Source organism: Schistocerca piceifrons, chromosome X (genome assembly GCF_021461385.2).
Source record: "Schistocerca piceifrons isolate TAMUIC-IGC-003096 chromosome X, iqSchPice1.1, whole genome shotgun sequence".
Classification (NCBI taxonomy): domain Eukaryota; kingdom Metazoa; phylum Arthropoda; class Insecta; order Orthoptera; family Acrididae; genus Schistocerca; species Schistocerca piceifrons.
Genome location: NC_060149.1, coordinates 77,775,640 through 77,797,796, shown reverse-complemented (window position 1 = coordinate 77,797,796; position 22,157 = coordinate 77,775,640). Strand labels below are relative to the sequence as shown.

Sequence of the window (22,157 nt, the reverse complement as noted above, 5' to 3'; positions counted from 1 at the left end):
CCGATCTAATTTTACTATATAGTGAGTGAACTGAAATATCTGGGGAATGTGCTACCATCTAACGAGATTTATGCCGAGTGAGTGGGGATAAGAGTATGCTGCAGTGTGCTACCATCTGGTAGCATTGACATATAGTTCTAGTTGAGTGGTAAGGGCTAACTGTGCACACTGTGAACCGTGAACATTGTTTATCAAATCCGTATGTATTTGGCCCATAAGGCAATTATGTCATGCCAACTGAGCATGTGTGAAAGTTCCTCGAAACGTTCACAGCTGAAGGCCAAGTTACACGAAGTAGCCATGTAGCATAGCGCGATAGATTTCGTGCTGTGCATTTCGGACTATCGGATCTACATTACAGTTAACAGCATTCAAAGAAAAATAACCAATAAATCAGCAAGGTGTCAAAATTTCGTGTGTTCATGTGCTTTTCTGTTCTTACACAACAACCGCCACTGGTACTCACTCCCCTCTACAAGTCCTAGAAGATTGTAACGGGAATTTCAGAACACCCTGTATATACTGAGGTGACAAAAGTCACAGGATAGTAATATGCACATATTCAAATGGCGGTAGTATCGCGAACACAAGGTATAAAAAGACAATGCACTGGTGGAGCTGTGATTTGTGCTCAGGTGATTTATCCGAAAAAGTTTCTGGCGTGGTTATGGCCGCATGACGGGAATTACCAGACTTTGAACATGGACTGGTAGTTGGAGCTAGATCCATGGGACACTCGATTTGGGAAATCGTTAGAGAATTCGAGTATTTCAGTAACACTTTTACAGTTATGGAAGGCTTTAGATGTAGCGTAGATCAGTATTTCCGCAGGGAATTTTCAATAACCTATTGAGTCCATGCGATGTCGTGTCCTATGCCAGGCAAAAGGAGGTCCAAAACGATTTTAGGAGTTATCCATGAATTTTGTCACCTGAGAGTGTGTTAACCTATCCTGTATGCTGATACCTTCTTTAAAAACCTGCAGTAGGGCACTGTGTGAAACGTTCTTCAGAAATCTGTGAGGGTAGTTGGGCAAGGCCAGCACGAGCGCGTTTGTTAGTGCGGGTTACTTGCATCAGAGGCAAGTATGCAATTCAGGAGGAAACCTGTTGTTCTCCTGTGATTGACAGGTTATTACCCCCTGGCGATAATCATTCCTTCTGATTGACAGGCCCTTAACCTATTGTTCCTCTATCCCTCCCCCTCCTCCTAACCACTCAGGAAACCTCCAACCTTTCCCCCCCCCCCCCACTTCCCCTCACTGATACAGGTACTCTTTCACGCCTGAGTTATTTGAAACGTCACCTACCACTCTATCAGTATGATTGACTACTTAATTAAATTGAACAATTAATGAACCACTCCCCCTCAGATAAACCAACCCTTCCCACTCCCCTCGCCTACCTGGAAATTGGCTGTCATGAAACACTCATCACATATAATTACACTATCTGAAATCTTTTGATGGCAAAGCGCCAGCCGTTGTGGCCGAGCAGTTCTAGGCACGTCAGTCCAGAACCACACTGTTGCTATAGTTGCAGGTTCGAATCCTGCCTCGGGCATGTATGTATGTGATGTCCTTAGGTTAGTTAGGTTTAAGTAGTTCTAAGTCTAGGGGACTGATGACCTCAGATGTTAAGTCCCATAGTCCTTAGAGCCATTTTTGATGGCAAAGCACACACTGTCCATCATCTGCTGGCCTGCAGACAGCAATGGCCCAAGAGACTACAGCAGCTGTCTGACTGCGCCAAGCAATGGTATCTAAGAGAGTACACTACCCCCACTCAGGGCCTTATGATTGCTGTCATGTTGGTCTGTTGGAACACCTGCTCTCTCTCTCTCTCTCTCTCTCTCTCTCTCTCTCTCTCTCTCTCTCTCTCTCTCTCTCTCTCACAAGTGGTCATGTCCTGTAGCTTACCACTGCTGGGCCTGCACACACCTTTGGTAATGATTGGATAAAACTGCAAACAAACCAGTGCTTAGTTGGTAAACCATCAGCCATTGATATCTTGGAAATATTACCTCACTTTGTGAGACTGATTGACCAATTAATTAACTTGATACCCTTTGTGTGGAACAGTTTCTCCTTGCTTCCTATTGCTGGATACTAGGGTTGGAATATTTTGTGGGACTCAATCCTGCAACCACTTTATTTCCAAACCCTAATGGGTTTTTTCCCTTGCCTCCTATCAGTCGATACCAACACAGTTAGGTCATTTCACAGGAAGCACATCACTTTAGAGGTACCTGAAAATCTCAAATATCAGCTGAGTTGCATTCTATGTCAAACAATTTGCGTCAGGGGCGGGACAGATGCATGCTCGCAATACAAATATCAGAAACAATAAACCGACCTATCGTGAATTTGATGTTACAACTGGGTATTTAAAGCACTGTAGAATTCTTAAACTGTTTCTCTCCACTACATTTGGAAGGAGGAGGGAGGATCTACCACGTGATGGGATAGTAACAACAGCAACAAATACCCCTTTGTGACAGAGACCACTGCGATGTATTGAGAAGCACTAAACATGACACACATAAACTATGATACAATTCATAGTAGTAGTAGTACCTGTCATGGCCAGATGTCGAGGATGATTATCAATCAGGAATTTGACATCACAATTGTATTTTTAAACCACTATAGAATTCCTAAATTGGTTCTCTCCAATACATTCAGATGGAGGTGGAAGGGTCTACCACATGATAGGATAGAGACAACAGCAAATACCTGTGCAAGACAGAGTCCAATGTGATGGACTGAAAAGCACTAAACACAAGAAACTTAAATCATGATCCAGTCCATAACAGTAGTTGTCATGGCTAGATGTCAGAGATCATCAAAATACTCACACATCCTACTCGTTCATGTCCTGATGTACACATGCATGATGCCAGTCCCCTCATATGCCGTTAGTGCCAACACTCTGAGGCTGGAGAAAACTGCCACAGTCATGCATGCGTGTGTATGCCAGAGTGCACCAGCGCTGGCCATGAAGGGACATCAAGGGTTGATTGGAGTGGTAGGAATTTGGATGTTATCAACATGTCCAGTGCCAACACTTGGCAGTGATTAATGTTGAAAGGAAACTTGAAACTTTCAGGCAAATTAAAACTGTGTGCCAGACCGATACTCGAACTCGGGACCTTTGCCTTTCGTGAGCAAGTGCTCTACCAACTGAGCTAGCAAAGCATGACTCACGACCAGCCCTCACAGCTTCAATTCTGGCAGCACATTGTCTCCTACCTTCCAAACTTCACAGAAGCTCTTCTGCGAAATCAGCACTCCTGGAAGAAAGGATACGATGGAGACATGGCTTAGCCACAGCCTGGGGGATGTTTCCAGAATGAGATTTTCACTCTGCAGCGGTTTCGCAGAAGAACTTCTGAGACGTTGAAAGGTAGCAGACGAAGTGCTGGCAGAGTTGAAGCATTGAGGATGGGTCGTCAGTTGCTAGAGCACTTGCCCATGAAAGGGAAATGGCTTGAGTTTGAGTCTCGGTAAGGCACACAGTTTTAATCTGCCATGAAATTTCATATCAGCGCACATACCACTGCAGAGTGAAAACCTCATTCTGGAATGTTGAATAGCTCAATTTCCCACAGAGAATATATGCAACACACATGATCACAGAGATATCCAATGTATACTGTGTATTAGTTTGCTATTCAACAATACAGTGTCATTGCTGGGACCTGCCACTGCAGCTGTGGGCAAGAACCAACTAGCTGGTAGTAGTAAGGTGATTGTGCTCCCAGCACACTTTTGATATTAAATAGACACGTAAATTAATTAAACTGATCAATTAATTACCCCACCCTCAGTATTGGGACAATCTATGTTCTGGTGCACACTGCATTGTTGCCAAATGTATCCAAGATGGCGGCGATGACCTCATCCAAGATGGCAGCATGTAGACATGGCAACAGCACATGATATCATCTAAGATGGCGGTGATGATGTCATCCAAGATAGCGGATTTTGGCGGAAAGATAGGTCAATTGGGCTACCTCCACTAACCTAACTGCACTCCCCTCCACTCCCCCAGAACAATGGCTGGAAGTTCCAAAAGGATAATGCATCACACCACGATTATCTCTATTAACCTATGAAAATCGCGGGAAGATAGGTCACTTGGGGTACCTCCACGATAAGTCACTTGCGGTACCTCCACTAACCTAAATCGTCCAACTGCCACCTCGTCCTAGGAACTATCGCCAAGTTTGAATTTTGGCAGGAAGATAGGTCAGTTGGGCTCTCTCTATTAACCTAAGAAAATGCTTGGAAAGAAAGGGCAGTTGGGTCACCTCCACTAACCAAAGTCACCCGACCGCCACCTCCTCCTAGGGAGTCAAGGGCAAAGGACTCGACTTAGCTGTATGTAAATCTTTATTTTCAGTCTTTATTTAAACAATTTGATGCAGTACCATCATCCAATGTGTTCACCACGAGGTCCAAACTCCAACTGACTTAGTACACACTACCATCACTGAGAGCACTTTCATCCATGACATAATCCAAGATGGCTACCATAACGTCAACTGATCACGCGAGTACCGTTATACAATATGGCGGCAGACAGTGTGTTCACCATGAGGTTCGAACACAATACACAGAACCACCACCAGAGAACACTGTCGTCCGTTCCATGATGTAATCCAAGACAATGGGGCAAAATGGCGGGAAAAGGACTGTATCTGTGCTGGACATAATTCCTTATTTTGCAGGCAGTGTCTCCACCACAACATCTAGACACCAGCTGACCTAGTACACAGTACTGACACCAGAGGGTGCTGTCATCTCTCCTGTAGCGTAATCCAAGATAGAGGTCTGGAGGGGGAAAATGGCACGAAAAAGGCTCAGCCTGCGCAGGGCTGCTGGAGAGAGTAAGGAAGGAGTGTACTTTATTTATTTTGGAGCAATTTACTTAGGGATGGATTTTGACAGATAGTATATTTATCACATCGATACAAAACACACACTCTGGCATGCTTGGAGTCACACGACACTATTCGCAATTGTTTTCTGAAGACGAGACTTTCAACAGTAAAATTATTTTCCACAGATTGCTAAATTACACTCACAGTTAAACTCGCATAAGTTGTCTATGGATCATCAAATACATACATGACACACAAGAATATTGGAAGCCAGGAATACATTCACCAGAGTAACTACAATTACATATTAAGATTGCTGCTACAGTCTGACACTGATCGATGTACAGGTAATGTCTCCTCTTGACAGCTATGCTTCTGGAACGAATCTCAGTATCTATAGCGCACGTAATTTTCCACATAAGAAAATCTCTCTCAGATCCTCGTGGTTATCGATGTGCTGAATCTACATGTCCCTCACGATAGGACACACACCCATCTTCTCCAGTCATGCCACAAAATAAGCCACAGTAACTTTAAAATGCAATATATACATATTTTATACAAACAGTGAGTTATCTTTTATATCTGTACAGCACCAAAAAAATTATGGTATACCTACACTCACACCAGCTATATGTCTCGATTCTCCTCAGTCCTAGGAAATTATCTCACAAAGTCTTACAATCAGCGCTTCCGGTAGGTCTGCATGTTGCCAAGATTCTCTCAAACAAGTGTTATGAAGGACAGGTGTCATGCACTATGTGTGATAACAAATACTGCACCTGCAGATGTAATGCTTGGAAAGACATCACTGACGCAGGCTGGTATACTGTAATCATCATCACTGTCGATAGAACAACAAGGAAACTGCGAAATCGTTCTTCCTCGCGTTCCTAACGTGGCACCCCGTCCATCACGTGTTACCCTTCCTGCTTTCAAGATACACAAACATTCTCACCGCTATGTAGAGGCTCCTATATCCCAGCACAATGGATGTCTTGTGAATGAATGGGGTACTATACATCGCTCTTATCGAATTTACCCGTCGAATTAGTGATGCCGTTGGTGTGGAAGCATCGTCTGCCTATTCTTTTTCTTTCTGCAGATGAGATTTTCAGCAGCAGAAAGCTATTTTAAACTGATCGCCATATTGGACCTACAACTAAACCTCGCAATGTGTCCAATATATCGTCAAATACAGAATGACTCTTACTCAATTACACTGCTCTCCCACTGAGGACAGGAGCTTGAATATCCGAACTGTGAAACCGATCTCCAACCCAACAATATATCACTGTGAACCGGTTAGATGTAGTAAACATACAATTCGTATCCTACACCATACAAAAATCGCCCCTTTTACATCATTCGTACATATACCATGAAGACGTACATCACTGTAGTTACACTCGCGGCACTAGATATTTCCTTGCGAGACCGGCACTCATTCACTCCCGATGGGTAACCAGAGCATCCTCAGTAGACTGAATTCACTATCAGAACTGTTCTACAAATTCGGGCTTGCTCCCCCCTCGACACAAACGCGTTACTTTTTCTGGTCTGGACAGGCTTCCCTGCTTGCTTTTTTCTACACCCATTCCAGACTCTGGGATTACAAGAACAAATATATTTTCGCATGGTTTGCGCACAGCAGTATCCTATCAATCGTTGACGCAACATAATTCCGAAGATGCAGACTGGGACTTATTTCTCACCGAACCCCAAACCTTAACCAGGTGGAGGGTGCTCTAGATCATTGAGTAACTAGAAACTTATCCTGTTTTCAAAGACCTTTACGTGAGAACTCGAAACAAATAGAGGAAATAGTTATTTCCACTCTCGATTACCGAGTGTAGCTGTGCTACATTTAAAAACAATTTTAGAACACAGAACGAGAGGTTGTGTCATGATTGCATGGATAGAACTGACATAAAAAAACCGATAGAATTGGGAAAAATGACTGGGATAGGTATAAATTGACCGAATATACACTGAAATGCGGGGAAATTGTGTAAATACTTGCGTATCTTCTGGTTCACGCAGAACAATTTGTTAATGGCGACAAGTATGCGGCAGCAATGGGAATCCGAGGAAACGTCGACATGGAATAGAAACGAATCAAGCAAGCATTCAATTTTTTCTCCGTTGAGGTAGTTTATACTGTATGCCTATTGAGGTACCAGTGATACACGTGAACTGACTACAGTATTTGAAGCTTTTCTGGAAGACAGAGAACCATCCGCCTCTAAACTTACTTGCATCTGTGTTAAAGGATAACAGAGAGTGGTTGGGGTGATCGATTGAGATGGAGCTGTAACGAGGTACGATTTAATGGTAGACTGATGGTGCATTCTAGAGAGGGAGAAGTTGCTACATGTCAGTTTTTCCACTGTTCTGTCAGGATGGTTTAGCCACGTGACATAACCTGCGTTCGACTTGTATACAGCCACGTCTTCTGTATGTGATTTAAAGCACTGTCTACTTGCCGGCCGCGGTGGTCTCGTGGTTCTAGGCGCGCAGTCCGGAACCGCGCGACTGCTACGGTCGCAGGTTCGAATCCTGCCTCGGGCATGGATGTGTGTGATGTCCTTATGTTAATTAGGTTTAAGTAGTTCTAAGTTCTAGGGGACTGATGACCATAGCTGCTAAGTCCCGTAGTGCTCAGAGCCATTTGAACCACTGTCTACTTGCGATCATTAACAGTAAACCTGTCGGCCATCAGAGAACTTCCGTATCATGTGTGACGAAATGTGACACTTTCCTCTGAACAAACTGTGATTCATGCGATGTACTCCATCCCCCTGCCGCATCTTGGGTGTAAAATCGAGACTTCAGCTTCATAACTAAGTTAGCAATAGGTGCTTGTAATGTACTGCAATCCCCATGTATGCATTTGTCTGACAGATGTGGTGTTTACTGACTTAGTGATTGAATGACTTGTAATTTTCACATGTCAGACGCTGCTGCTATGTGTTTATCTGTTTCCTTGTAAGAGGTTTCCCCCATTACTAACGATCATTTTATATAGGGCTGATGCAGGCATTGTATAATTTCTGAACCGTGATTGGATGTGAACAGTGGATGCTATACGTCTCTGGAAAGCTATATTGTGCTCATATCATGCAGACCAAATGTTTTATGGAAGTAGTTTTTTCGTTTTACTGTTCGATAACATAGCTTATTGTAGAGAAACCAGGAAGAGTGATGTATGTCATCCGCTTGAAAAATATTTTTTACATTGGAATATTAACAGCGCCACATTCCATGCGACAGATTGGCCGGAAATGCAAGCAATCTAACATTATAGAGCATTTTAAGCGCAGAACATTGTAGCCTTAGGACTGTGTGTGTTTATATTCTCTCTTACCAGAGTGTGGAGATGGGTGTAGTAAAAAGCAAGCAGGGAAGCATGTCCAGATCAGAAACAGTAATGTGTTTGTGTCTAGGAGGAGTGAGCCCAAATTTTTAGAATAGTTCTGAAAGTGACCTTGGGCAACTGAGGGCACTCTGGTCACCCGCCGGGAGTAGATGACTGCCGACCTTGCAGCAAAATATCAAGTGCCGCGAGTGTAACTACGGTGATGTATGTCTTCGTGGTATGCGTACAAATGATGTAAAATGGGCGATTTTTGTATGGTGTAGGATACGAATTGTATGTTTACTACAATGATACGGTACACGGTGATATATTGCTGGGTTGTAGATCAGTTTCATGCTCTGATATTCAAGCTCCTGTCCTCAGTGGGAAAGCAGTGTAACTGAGTAAGAGTCTTTCTGTATCTGACGATATGTAGGGCACATTGCGAGGTTTAGTTGTCAGTGCAATATGGCGATCAGTGTAAAATAGTTTTTTGCCACTGAAAACCCCATCTGCAGAAAGAAAAAGAAAAGGCAGACGATGCTTCCACACCAACGGCATCACTAATTCGACGGGTAAATTCGATAAGAGCGAAGTATAGTACCCCATTCATTCACAAGACATCCATTGTGCTGGGATATAGGAGCCTCTACATAGCGGTGAGAATGTTTGTGTATCTTGAAAGCAGGAAGGGTAACACGTGATGAACGGGGTGCCACGTTAGAAACGCGAGGAAGAACGATTTTGCAGTTTCCTTGTTGTTCTATCGACAGTGATGATGATTACAGTATACCAGCCTGCGTCAGTAATGTCTTTCCAAGCATTACATCCGCAGGTGCAGTATTTGTTATCACACATAGTGTATGACACCTGTCCTTCATAACACTTGTTTAAGAGAATCCTGGCAACATGCAGCTCCTTCCATAAGCACTGATTGTAAGACTTTGTGAGATAATTTCCTAGGACTTAGGAGAATCGAGAAATATAGATGGTGTGAGTGTAGGTATACCATAATTTTTTGGGTGCTGTACAGATATAAAAGATAACTCACTGTCTGTGTAAAATGTGTATATATTGCATTTTAAAGTTACTGTGGCTTATTTTGTGGCATGACTGGAGAAGATGAGTGTGTGTCCTATCGTGAGGGACATGTAGATTCAGCACATCGATAACCACGAGGATCTGAGAGAGATTTTTTTATGTGGAAAATTATGTGCGCTATAGATTCTGAGATTCGTTCCAGAAGCATAGCTGTCAAGAGGAGACATTACCTGTACATCGATCAGTGTCAGACTGTAACAGCAATCTTAATATTTAATTGTAGTTACTCTGGTAAATATGTTCCTGGCTTCCAATATTCCTGTGTGTCTTGTATGTATTTGATGATTCATAGACAACTTATGCGAGTTTAACTGTCTGTGCAATTTAGCAATCTGTGCAAAATAATTTTACTGTTGAAAGTCTCGCCTGCAGAAAACAATTGCGAATAGTGTGGTGTGACTCCAAGCACGCCAGAGCGTGTGTTTTGTATCGATGTGATAAATATACTATCTGTCAAAATCCATCCCTAAGTAAATTGCTCCAAAATAAATAAAGTACACTCCTTCATTGCTCTCTCCAGCAGCCCTGTGCAGGATGAGTCTTTTTCATGTCATTTTCCCCCTCCAGACCACCATCTTGGATTTCGTTACAGGAGAAATGACAGCACCCTCTGATGGAACTACTGTGTACTTGGTCAGCTGGTCTCTAGATGTTGTGGTGGAGACACTGCCTGAAAAATAAGGAATTATGTCCAGCACAGATACAGTCCTTTTCCCGTCATTTTGCCCCATTGTCTTGGATTACACCATGGAATGGACGCAGTGTTCTCTGGTGGTGGTACTGTGTATGACGTTCAGACCTCGTGGTGAACACACTGTGTTGTGTACATAGTTCTGTGCAGTCAGTGCGTACACAACTATCCCACTAGAGCGCACTCTGCTGAGCACAACAGCTCAGGTGCAGCACTCGTCCGTCTTCGCACTACGAGATGGCGCTGCCATAGAGATGGACCAAATTCTGCCTCTGCCGATCCGCGTATTAATATGTAACGCAGCCAATGAGATTGCTGCTAACGTAGAACCTTTTATGCTCGTGGATCACACTCATGAAGTGATATATGAATGCGCAAGGTATTATAACGATTGTACAGACTTCCAATTAGTCAGTCTGCATTTGTCTGCACCAGTCTGTACCAGTCAGCATTTGTCTGCACCAGTCTGTACCAGTCTATAGTCAAGTTTCAGTCTACACCTAATAGGATTACCATATTCCTGTACATGGCCATGAAGATAAATGTATAGACACTTTTGTCAAGTATCAGAGATATATGTGAGAATAAGACTAACGTACCAATAGCAAAGGAAATTCAGAGTGTCAATTGTAAATAGTAATTTTTATGCTTGTTATTATTTTAATAAATGTGTATGAAAATTAATCAAGTTCTGTTTAAAGTTGGTCATCGTCAATCTGCTACTCTAAGCGTGCAAGTGACATTTCTATCGTCTGACCTAACGGCAGAAGATAAACACGCCACAATAAGACCACGAGACATATTGCTGACACTCGCCTACTTCTTTAGAGCGACAAGTCAAATAATCTGATGGTGTGTGTGCTGAAGGTCTTACAGTACGCACACCACACACTGTCTGCCGCCATCTTGTATAACGGTACTATCGTGATCAGTTGACATCATGGTCGCCATCTTGGATTATATCATGGATGAGAGCGCCCTCCGGTTATGGTACTGTGTACTAAGTCTGTTGGAGTCTGGACCTTGTGGTGAACACACTGGATAGCGTTACTGCGTCAAATTATTTAAATAAAGACTGAAAATAAAGACTTATGTCCAGCACAGGTCGAGTACTTTTCCTTCAAATCTCTAGGAGGAGGTGGCTGTCGGGTGACTTAGTGTTGGTGGCCCAACTGCCTTCTAAGGTTTGTAGAGATAGCACAATTGAACTATCTTCCCGCCAAAATCTGCCATCTTGGATGACGTCATTGCCACCATCTTGGATTATGTCATGCACTGTTGCCAAGTCTACACACCACCATCTTGGATGACGTCGTCGCCACCATCTTGGGTACCTCTGGCAAAAATACAGAGTGCACCTACTACCCTCATCCTCCAACCCACCCCACCACCATCCCCACCATCGGATAATGTCATGTGTTTTCCTCTGCTGGCACATGCATACACACTCCCTTTCCCTCCGCAGTCCTACCCCTCACCGACCTATTGGCTGGAATTTCGCGTTTTGGCAGGAATTTCGCATTTTTGCTGTAAAATTCAATTGTCAATTCAGAGGACATAATATTAACGGAAATTGTTGATGGAAAAGCGGGGATAGATGGTACTAATCGAAAAAAAATCAAAGTCCAGGAAATCGGGGAATTATGGGCTACAGAGGATATAACTTACATTTTGCAGGACAGGGAAAATTCAAAGGACGGGAAATTGGTGACTTATGCATTGCAGAGGACAAAATTTGCACGTAATAGAGCAGGGATACTCTGATTTATCTTCTCATCTCATTGTATACTTTGGTCGCCCCACCGGGTGCTAGATGTTCCTTACCGCAAGTTGAAACTGTCTGACAAGGTGTGGCAGTCCCATGTTATCCTGACAGTGAATGAGCAGTAATGCGTCCCATGTCACGTGCGCTGCCCAACAGGTTGGACCACAGCAGCCTAGGGCGACCACAAACACTGTAATCCCTTCCCCACCCACACTAGCGGCCTCCCCACCCTCCGTTTCCACACAGTGCCACAGGTGGTTCCCAGTGGTCAAAGAGAAATCAGCAGATGATTGTAGTATAAGCTGCCCGTGCATAGCATAGAACTACTTAAACCTAACTAACCTAAGGACATCACAAACATTCATGCCCGAGGCAGGATTCGAACCTGCGACTGTAGCGGTCGCGCGGTTCCAGACTGAAGCGCCTAGAACCGCTCGGCATATCTGTTTGTCCCAGTGGTCAGTGGTCAAAGAGAAATCAGCAGATGATTGTAGTATAAGCTGCCCGTGCATAGCAGTGGGCATCTACCATGAACAACAGATTTGTTTTCGGAGGTTAGCGTCTTCCACAGTTGTGCCCTAACGAACAACATGTATTTCTAGTGCTGCAGCCGGCTTTGGGAGTGCCAGGCTATCTGTTTGTCAGATGGTTCAAATGGGTCTGAGAACTATGGGACTTAACATCTGAGGTCATTAGTCGCTTAGAACATAGAACTACTTAAACCTAACTAACCTAAGGACATCACAAACATTCATGCCCGAGGCAGGATTCGAACCTGCGACCATAGCGGTCGCGCGGTTCCAGACTGAAGCGCCTAGAACCGCTCGGCATATCTGTTTGTCCCAGAATAAGCAAAGGGTGGTTTTCTAAAGATAGCAGATGCTTCCAGTTTTCCAGACACAGGCAATCACTTGGCAGCAAACAAAGGATGTTTTTGGAAGACCCCTATGTTTGTTTGTCTCACAAGGGGAGGCCGCCAATTGTGAAATTCAGATTCGATTCATACTGCCCATAATAAAAGCTCATGGCCAGAGGTGTAATGTGGCAAAGCACCAAGATGCACTTCTCAGCCGTTGTCGAGAAAATCGACAGTTAAAAGAAACTGTTGCGGTGAAATACTCTCTACGATTAATAACTTCCTACAGCGTCGTGGTGCAGCGGTAAGCTCTCGGGTTCGTAATCCGAAGGTCGCTGGATCGAATCTCGCGCCGTGCTAGCTTTATTTTTTAATACTTGTTTTTTGTAATTCAAATATATATATATATATATATATATATATATATATATATATATATATATATATGTATGTATATCGTGGGGTCTCTAATTCGAATGTTTGACTTACACTATACGTATTCGTTTCGGAATATCGTTTCTACATCTTCCGTTAACTACACGTGTAAACATTATGAAGATAATTAATAACATTTGTGAAATACAACTTTGTTTGCGGAAAACATAATCACGTTCGAAGTCGCCAGTTTTTCCACGACAAACGACTTTCAACAACTTATTATATGCATAATTGTTGCAACCGATTGCTGGGAATTATATATATATATATTTGAATTACAGAAAACAAATACTAAAAAAAAGTGGCATGGCGCGAGATTCGATCAGGCGACCTTCGGATTACGAACCCGAGCGCTTACCGCTGCACCACGAAGCTGTCGGAAATTATAAATCGTAGAGAGTATTTCACCGCAACGGTTTCTTTTAACTGTCGATTTTCTCGACAACGGCTGAGAAGTGCATCTTGGTGCCTTGCCACATTACACCTCTGGCCATGAGCTTTTATTATGTGCAGTATGAATCGAATCTGAATTTCACAATTGGCGGCCTCCCCTTGTCAGACTTTTTCTCCCTCACAGTAACCGGGCAACGGCCTTGCTGCAGTGGATACATCGGTTCCCATCAGAACACCGAAGTTAAGCGCTGTCAGACGTGCTGGTACTTGGATGGGTGACCATCCGGACCGCCATGCGCTGTTGCACTTTTTCAGGGTGCACTCAGCCTCGTGATGCCAATTGTTGAGCTACTCGACTGAATAGTAGCGGCTCCGGTCAAAGAAAACCATCATAACGAGCGGAAGAGCGGTGTGCTGACCACATGCCCCTCCTATCCGCATCCTCAGCTGAGAATAACACGGTGATCGGATGGTCCCGATGGGCCACTTGTGGCCTGAAGACGGAGTGCTTCACAGCAGCCACCTGCACCAAGGCTGCTTCAGCCTGCTAGAAGAAAAAGAAGACAAGATTAGCGTCCGCCTCCCACAACCGTATCCTAACAAACAACAACAAGTAGTTTGAGGAATGTAGCTGATGTCAGAAGTGTCAGGCTGTCTGTTTGTCCCAGAATGAACAAAGAGTGTTTTTATAAGGCTAGCAGCTGTATTCCATTTTCCAGTCACATGCAGACACTTGCTGGGAAACAAAGGATGTTTGTCTCAGATATTTTTTCTCCTTCACACCAGCATTCTGTTTCTCATACACCTGCACCATGCCTGCTTCAGCCTACTTGAAGAAAAGGAGGGCAAGTTATAACCTGCTGGTATAGCATTGTGAATTCCTATTGGTCCTCTACAAAATAGAGTTTGGAGTCTAAAGGTATATAAAGCCCAATCCCCACCACAGTCATTGTCAGCCTTTGACAGTGCCCAGCTGTGTCCGTGTGAATCTCACAACATGAAACGGCCAGCCAGTAACAATGCCAGCGGCAGTGGTGGTGGGAAACAGCCATACTTGGGTCAATTTCCATGTAAGTGTTTATAAAAAAAATAATGAGTTCAAATTGCGACGTTTATAAAATTTCGTAGCAAAGTATTCAAATCTTTTGAGATTGTGATACATTTTGGTAACAAGTTGTTATAAAAGTTCTTTTTCTTGCTATTGCAGCATTCATTTCCGAAATGTTGGCTAAAGTAGAACGTCAGCTGGAAACTGAAAGTCGTCAGCAAACTGAAGAGGTTCTGCTACCATCATATAAGTACACCTCAGAATTGGGTGTGTGATAGTTTACACGTTCAGAGAACATCTGTTAAAGTACTCAAATCGTAACAAGTGCTAATAACGTCTCTACTGTTGTTCTAGCATTAGAGCAGCAGCAGTTTGAAGTTGAAAGTGGGCAACAAGCCAAGGAGGTTTTGCTCCATCATGTAAGTACATCTCCAAATTCTGTGTGATAGTTTAAATGTTCAGAAAAATAGTTCCTGATGTATTCAAATCGTAAGAAGTGTGTATAAAATATTTGATCTCGCAGCATTAGATCGGCAGCTGACCGACATTGAGCAGCTGCTGGAGGCCGAAATGCAGCAAAAACGGAAGTACATTTGTATATACTGCTGTTAAACTTTTTTTTCGCCATGCACAGTTGTGTGAGGCATATAGTCTTCTTTGTTGTAGATGTTGCTATGGAGCAAGAGGAGGATAAGAATCTAGCAGGTGTATACGTCGAGAATGATGACCAGGAGTCATCACTTCCATCTGGTATGAACTTTTTATTATTTTTTCCATAGTTATAAGGGGCGCTCAATAAGAAGCGAGCCAGAGGCATAATTACAGAAACCAGTACCTGTATGTTAGAAGTTTTGACGCTGGCTGTTGAGACACTTGTTCCACTGTGACACAAGACGGTGAATGGCTGTCACAACATTCCCGAGGCTGGTTTGTTAACCAATTCCGCACGTACAGCTGGAAGTCGTCGTCCGAGGTGAATCGTTGCCCCCTCGGAGCCGTTTTAAGGGGACCAAAAATGGCGTAATCACAGGGAAAGAGGTCCGGACTGTATGGAGGGTGGCTGAAAACCTCCCAGTTGAATTTATGCAGGAGTGCCGCGACAATGTTGGCTGTATGAGGCTTTGCATTGACATAGAGCGGAATGACCCTACGAGTGAGACTGCCAAGTCGTTTTGATTTGATTACTTGGCAAAGGGTGGTCAAGGTTTGCGAGTAACGTTGGGCATTCACTGTTTCCTGTGCTGCAGGTAGTGAATCAGAAGGGGGCCATCTTGGTCAAAGAATAACGTCAGCGTAACCTTTCCTGCACTCGTGGGGGGCCTTGGCCTTTTTTGGTGGTGGCGACCCAGGATGCTTCCACTGGAGACTCTGTCGTTTTGATTTGGTTCGAAGCGGTGACACCATGACTCATCTCCAGCCACCACTCGTGCCAGGAACGCATTGTGTTCCCGAGCACAGCGCTGCATATGAGCAAGACAGTGGGCCATTGGACATGCCTCCTGGTGTGGTTGAATACTGTGGGGCACCCATTGGGCACGCACTTTGCGCATGTGCAGTCGTTCCTTCATGATGGTGTGAACATTTCCGACACTCAATCCGACTACGGCGGCTATGGCTTTCACTGTCACTCGGCAGTCCTGGGTAATGAGTGTATCCACCAACTGGACGATGTCGTAGCGAATACAGTGTGGTGCTCAAGACCGTGCATCATCGGCTAACGACACATGTCCTTCCCTGAAGTGCTTGTGCTATGCCTTGACCCTTGCAATGGACATGCAGTGTTCGCAGTACAATTACGACATTCGTCGATGAATGTCCGTTCCCCCTACTCCTTCCGTTGTCAGAAAACGAACAACACCTCTTTGCTCTTCGTTTGACGCCTCCATGTCACTGTTTGCAATGTGACTGGCAGTGTTAGACGATTGATGCTTGCTGCTGCTAGTTCTGTATAGTCATGTGACGTGCACGTATGCCCTCTAGCAACGGTCTGTGAACTTCCACGCTCTGATCGGAACCACACGTCGTTACACACGCCACGATATTACCATCCTGTCACTGGTTTGCGCATTCCAGATTCCAGCTCGTTTCTTTTTGAACGCCCCTTATGTGTATAATCAATATCTCGCTGTAGGCAAATTCAATTCAAATTTGTTGTTGTTGTTGTTTCTTACAACCACTATCTTGTTGTAGGCGATTGCTGTGAGATGGATCGGTGGCTCCACAACAACAGTTCTGGAGAGGGTGAAATACTGGAGAGGGTGCATGAGATGGTGGCTACCGAAAGGCAGGAAATAAACATCGACTTAACTGCTCAATCCTGGGACCCAGAGTGTACAAGGTGATTATAAGGCAACTGTCGTCGTTACAGCATATAATTATTATTCTGGAATGCTGATATATTTACTTGTTGTTATTTATTTACAGCATATATTTCAAAAATCTTGAGCATTGTACTTAATTTTTCTCCTTTATTTGTATGTTACAGAGATGCCACCACCACTGCCACCATAACAGCTTGCTGTGGCATGTGCACCTACGGTGGTGGTTGTGGGGGCAAGTATCAAACATGCACCCAAGCGATGTGTACCACTGTGTAAAGCACCGCTCGTTGCTGTGCAAGAGGCAGAGGAAGCAGCTGTGGCTGTAGCAGTGCCGGCCCCTGCACCATCAAATACCCTCTGGGGTCTGTGGGTGATTCAGTCATAGCAACTGTCGCACACCAACCCAGGCCAGCGATGGTGAACGCTCCAACATGCAGCAGCATAATTAACGCCCTCCACACTCTGACTGCTCCCACAGGAGCTCCCCGCCACAACCTCCTCCTACTCCAGCAAGGACTTTTCGAACTTGCTGACAGCAAAAGGTATGTGTACCTCAGCACGTACCCCTCACCCCAGAAGGTGCCTCCTCTCCAATACTGTCATCCATCAGATGGACACAGTCGTCTCCTAGTTAATGATACTGAACCTGTGCCTAGCGGCAGTGCTCTATCTCACCCTGACAGTGAAGGACATCACTTTCGGGGCGTCATGAACCGTCTAGAGTGCTCAGCACTTCCTAGGGCATTTGAGGGGCGTATCTCGTTCACTAGGATTGATAATCCGGCCGGAGGTATCACGGCCTAGTCAGGTTTATAGAAGCGTGCTTCCCAGTGCTGGGAGCAGAGCTCCTCAAAGCCTTAGATGATTCTAAATATAATGCCATTAAATGTAACACAGTACTTTGCTGCAAGTTGACTCATCCCCCCCCCCCACCCCCCCAAACAACAGGGTGCTGCTGAGGAGAAAAGCCTGCACTTCATCTGGGGTGATAATGGCATTATATCTTGGAGTACATCAATCGCTGAGTGGTATCGTGAATCCACCTTGGGTGCTATACTGGCCTGGTTTCCCAAGGTGGAGGGTTAACTAATGCACTCAACCAAATACCCACCTCGACATCCACATTCATATCTATGATCTGTTAAATGGACAGTACAGCTATATCAAACTCCCTAAGGATATAGCTGATATGAAGGCATGTATTAATGTCCAAAAAGAAAAGGAAAATGTTTGTTTTGCATTGTCAGTCCTCGCTTGCGAAAGAAATTATGATGTGCATCCAAAGCGTAGGGTTCAATACCATGTGCTCAAAATTGAAATCCCTGGGGGGTATAAATTTGATGGTATCGAGTTCCCCTAAATATTCAGGACATACCAAAATTTTAGGCACAAAATCCCGGAATATCGGTTCACGTTTGTGGTCTGAAGAGGCCGAAAAGCAAGTCAGATGAGCAAGACAAGCATACTGTAGTTGGACCACTAAATTTTTCGGAACATACAGGTGAGCGTGATCTTCGTGTAAACATGCTGCTCTTCTCTGAAGCTGATAATCACCATTGTGTTTGGATCAAACTCAAGAAACACAAGTGTAAACATCACGTTTGCTCCACATCTCTAAATACCTTGTCAGAAGAAAAGTATTTTAAAAGACATCTGACAGACTGTGAAACCAAGGAACCAATACGTGTTATCAGAACAAAACATGTCCATTCTGTTCAAGAATGCTCACTACCAGGAACAATGTTCGTTTGTTGTAAAAGCAGGCGTCGAATGTCTCCTTGTCTCTGTCACCCATTGTGAAGGGAACACCTTAGCCTCACATACCAACTTCACACAATAAAGCATGCCGTATGCGGCAGTGTACCAAATTGCATGCTCATACGATTCAAGTCTTGACAACTATGAATCTTATTTCGGGGATAATCTTGCGGTTTGGTTGCTCACTGAACTTGAAAAACTCTCATGCGATGTTGATAGGCTTTACAGCACCAGCATCCCCTTTACCGAATCGGAGGAGGAGGATAAAAGATTATACATTGATGCGGTTAACTTCATATTTGCTGGCTGCTGTTAGATAGAAAGGCGGAAACTGCCCATAGAGATCATTCTCATCTTACGTGGAAGTTCTGCAGTGCAGCTCACGGCGTATGCAATTTGAAGTATCAGTTACCACGAACATACCCGTTTTCTTCCATAATTTAAGTGGGTATGACGCTCATTTTCTAGCTGAGCAAATGGTTAACTTCGGCTGGGAGAAAAATTAGGTCAGTGTCCTGCCTGAGACCGTAGAGAAATATGTTTCATCCTCCAAAAGAATGACACCAAAAATTAAGCTCCGATTCCTTGACACGCTACGTTTTATGCAGGCACCACTCGTTGGAACTCTACCTCTGGGGGATATGCATATCACCTGGTATTCATAACACAATGAAGAAATGTTTCAGCTTGTGACTAGGAATAGACTTTTCACTTATGAGTGTCCAGATAGTAAGGTGAATCTCGACGAAAACAGGCTACCTGACATATTTGCATTTACCAACACCCTCACAGGTGATGCCAAAACTTGTGCAGAATATGAGCATGCCGTGTATGTCTGGCGGGAACTCAACAGTCCCAGTCTGGATGAATATGCAATACTGTACATGGATATCGACGTGCCCTTGCTTGCGGATGTTTTTGAAAAGTTCTGGAGTTTATGCATGGCCATGTACTCTCTGGACCATGCCTTTTATTACGCGGCACCTGGGTTGTCCTGGGATGCAATGCTTCAGAAAGCGGGGTGCATCATCAAACTGTTGACTGATATGCTTCTTTTCTTTGAGCGCGGGATCCGTGGAGGACTTTGCCAGTGTGTCCATAGACACGCCAAGACAAAATATCCAAATATACAGGGTGTACATAAAGTCTGGGAACACTTTCAATTATTTATACATTGTATATAAAAGATCAAAAATTGAGCAAAAATTGCGAATGAAGGGAAAAAAAGTAGTTTATCGTGTTTCTCTATTTTGCACTTCATGTGCTTGTGTGAGTGCATGTGTAAATAGAATAGTTTTTAAGTTTCACCTACCGCTAGCTGTCCAATTCATGCTAGTTTTAAATGAGAGTTCCACCTAATTCATTTTAGTGTAGTTGTTTTGGATGAACATTTTAGGGTCATCCACTTCATTGTGGTACAGTATTAAATTATTTCAGCTGCTTGAAGTGAAAAATGTTTAGAGCCACCCAGTTCAATGTAAAAAATTAAGTCTTCTGTTTGGATGGAATTTCACTAGTAATAGGAATAGCATTTGGAAGCGAAACTGCACCTCTGCAATAGCTGTAATCAGTACTGCAATGTAATGTAAAAATTTTTTTCAACCAGTACTATTATTTGTAAAACCAAGAATTGTAAATTTAAAAAATCAGACAGTAACAAGAACTGTGAATTTAAAAGCAGTATTACTTCGTGTATTGTAAGAACCACAAGATCTGTGGATGTATAGTTATATTACTACTGTGAATATTTGCACCTCACTAAAAAACTGTTATTCGTTAACGTACGTCTTTGTTGTTACTTAACAAATCCCTACCCTTATGAATGAATATAAAGGCTGTACAAGGTGTACGAGGTATTAGTTTGAAGCATGAGGGAGGTGACGTTTAAGATGTTGGAAAACCAAATATATGTTATGATTGCATGGGATTTCGCCTATAGTGCAGCATGTATAAGTATTTGGGAACAGGTGGCGCGTGATCATGTCCGCTTCCAAAACCATATAGCGAACATGTCTTAAATTATATTTCCTGTGCTTGAACAAATCCACAGATGTAGGATCTGAGCAAAGCTACATACTATGTAAGTAGGAGCTAGGCAGAAACGAAGAAGAAACACAGAATGTGAGGTAAGAAATTCATTTTTTCCATTAACCCAACTTAAAAGTAAAATTACATTTTCATCAGCAGACACAACGCTATTTTCACACATCTTCTTCTTCTCCAGCTGACAGACAGCAGGGCACCCGTAGCATTCCAGGTCTTGAATAATGCAAACTTCAAGATTCATTGCATCCATGTGATCTCCTCTTCACTTTTGATGTACATGATAATCTCAGAATGGTCGAATATTCGAAGTCACGTGCTCATAATGATAAGGCGCACCAGTATCGTCCCAGTGGAGTTCATGGAAGAAACACCACTTTGCACTCCTCCGTGTTTTAGCACAGTTCACATTCTTGAAAGGCCTCAGTGATGCAATTATTGCTGAGAATGTCTTTATTATACCAGTATCTTCTGCATGTGCTATGAATGCAACATATTTGAATATAAATTGCCTACACTCATCATCATAGCAATCTTGAATATCAGCAACAACGTTCACACTCCAAGTTGTTATTGTGAAATGCTCTGGGCTCGACACAGCACTTGGTCGTTTATACAGCACACTGCACTACATCAGTAAGTGAGCAATAGTTAATCACAGTGTCATGTAGAACTGGAGCATACCCTGCAGTGTGTCCTTTGAAATTTAATGAGGATACAAATTCGATTTGTACATCTATTGGTCGTGAGTTAACTATCTTATTATGCTTAGAACAGACCATTACGGTGATTGGTGCCAGCTCCTTGAATGTCTGTGGACTGAGTAGGTATCCTTCCCCTTCAACACTTTCATAGTAAGAAACACGGAACCTTGCATTCTTGTCAAATGCCAGACGGTATACATTCTGGTACCACTGCAGCAGTAAATTGTCATGTGGATAGAATTCTGAAATTAAGTAGACTCTAGCATTAGTTACGACACTTTTGTCAAATGTAGTGGAATTATTTACTGAATTCACCCTTCTATTTGTCTGAAATGCAAGTAAGATGAATCTCGGTCTTTCCAGCTGCACAGAGGTTTTAATGGCCCATGTTTGTCTGCTCGCTGTCGGTAGCATCAGACACTCAAAAACCTCCCATGGCCTTAAGGTTAATGGCAGATATGTACCAGTATTCAGAACTTTTAAAAGCTTTAAAGGCTCCTCGTCTGCCACCTTGATGTGTGGCACTTTCCATAGAGTTTTACTGGTGATGATCTGATTCTCCTCTTGAGCTTCTTCAATGTATGAGTTGCTATCTGTTGTACTCCATACCAGAATAAGTTCCTATTTAGCATTCATAACAATTTGCTGCATATCCTCAAAGTACCCTATGAGAATTTTTAGAGGTATGCATGCAGTAAATCAGCGGTACTCTTCTGGTGTTCTCCCCACAAGCTCGTCTATGAACTATCCTGCATTTTCTAGACCATTCAAATCTGAGGACGGTGATGAGACATATG

General features: G+C 43.5%; 1 pseudogene; it reads left to right on the top strand.

The window, feature by feature from the left end:
* Positions 1-13,676: 13,676 nt before the first annotated feature.
* LOC124723782 lies at positions 13,677-13,793 on the top strand (annotated as a pseudogene).
* The last annotated feature ends 8,364 nt before the right edge of the window (positions 13,794-22,157 follow it).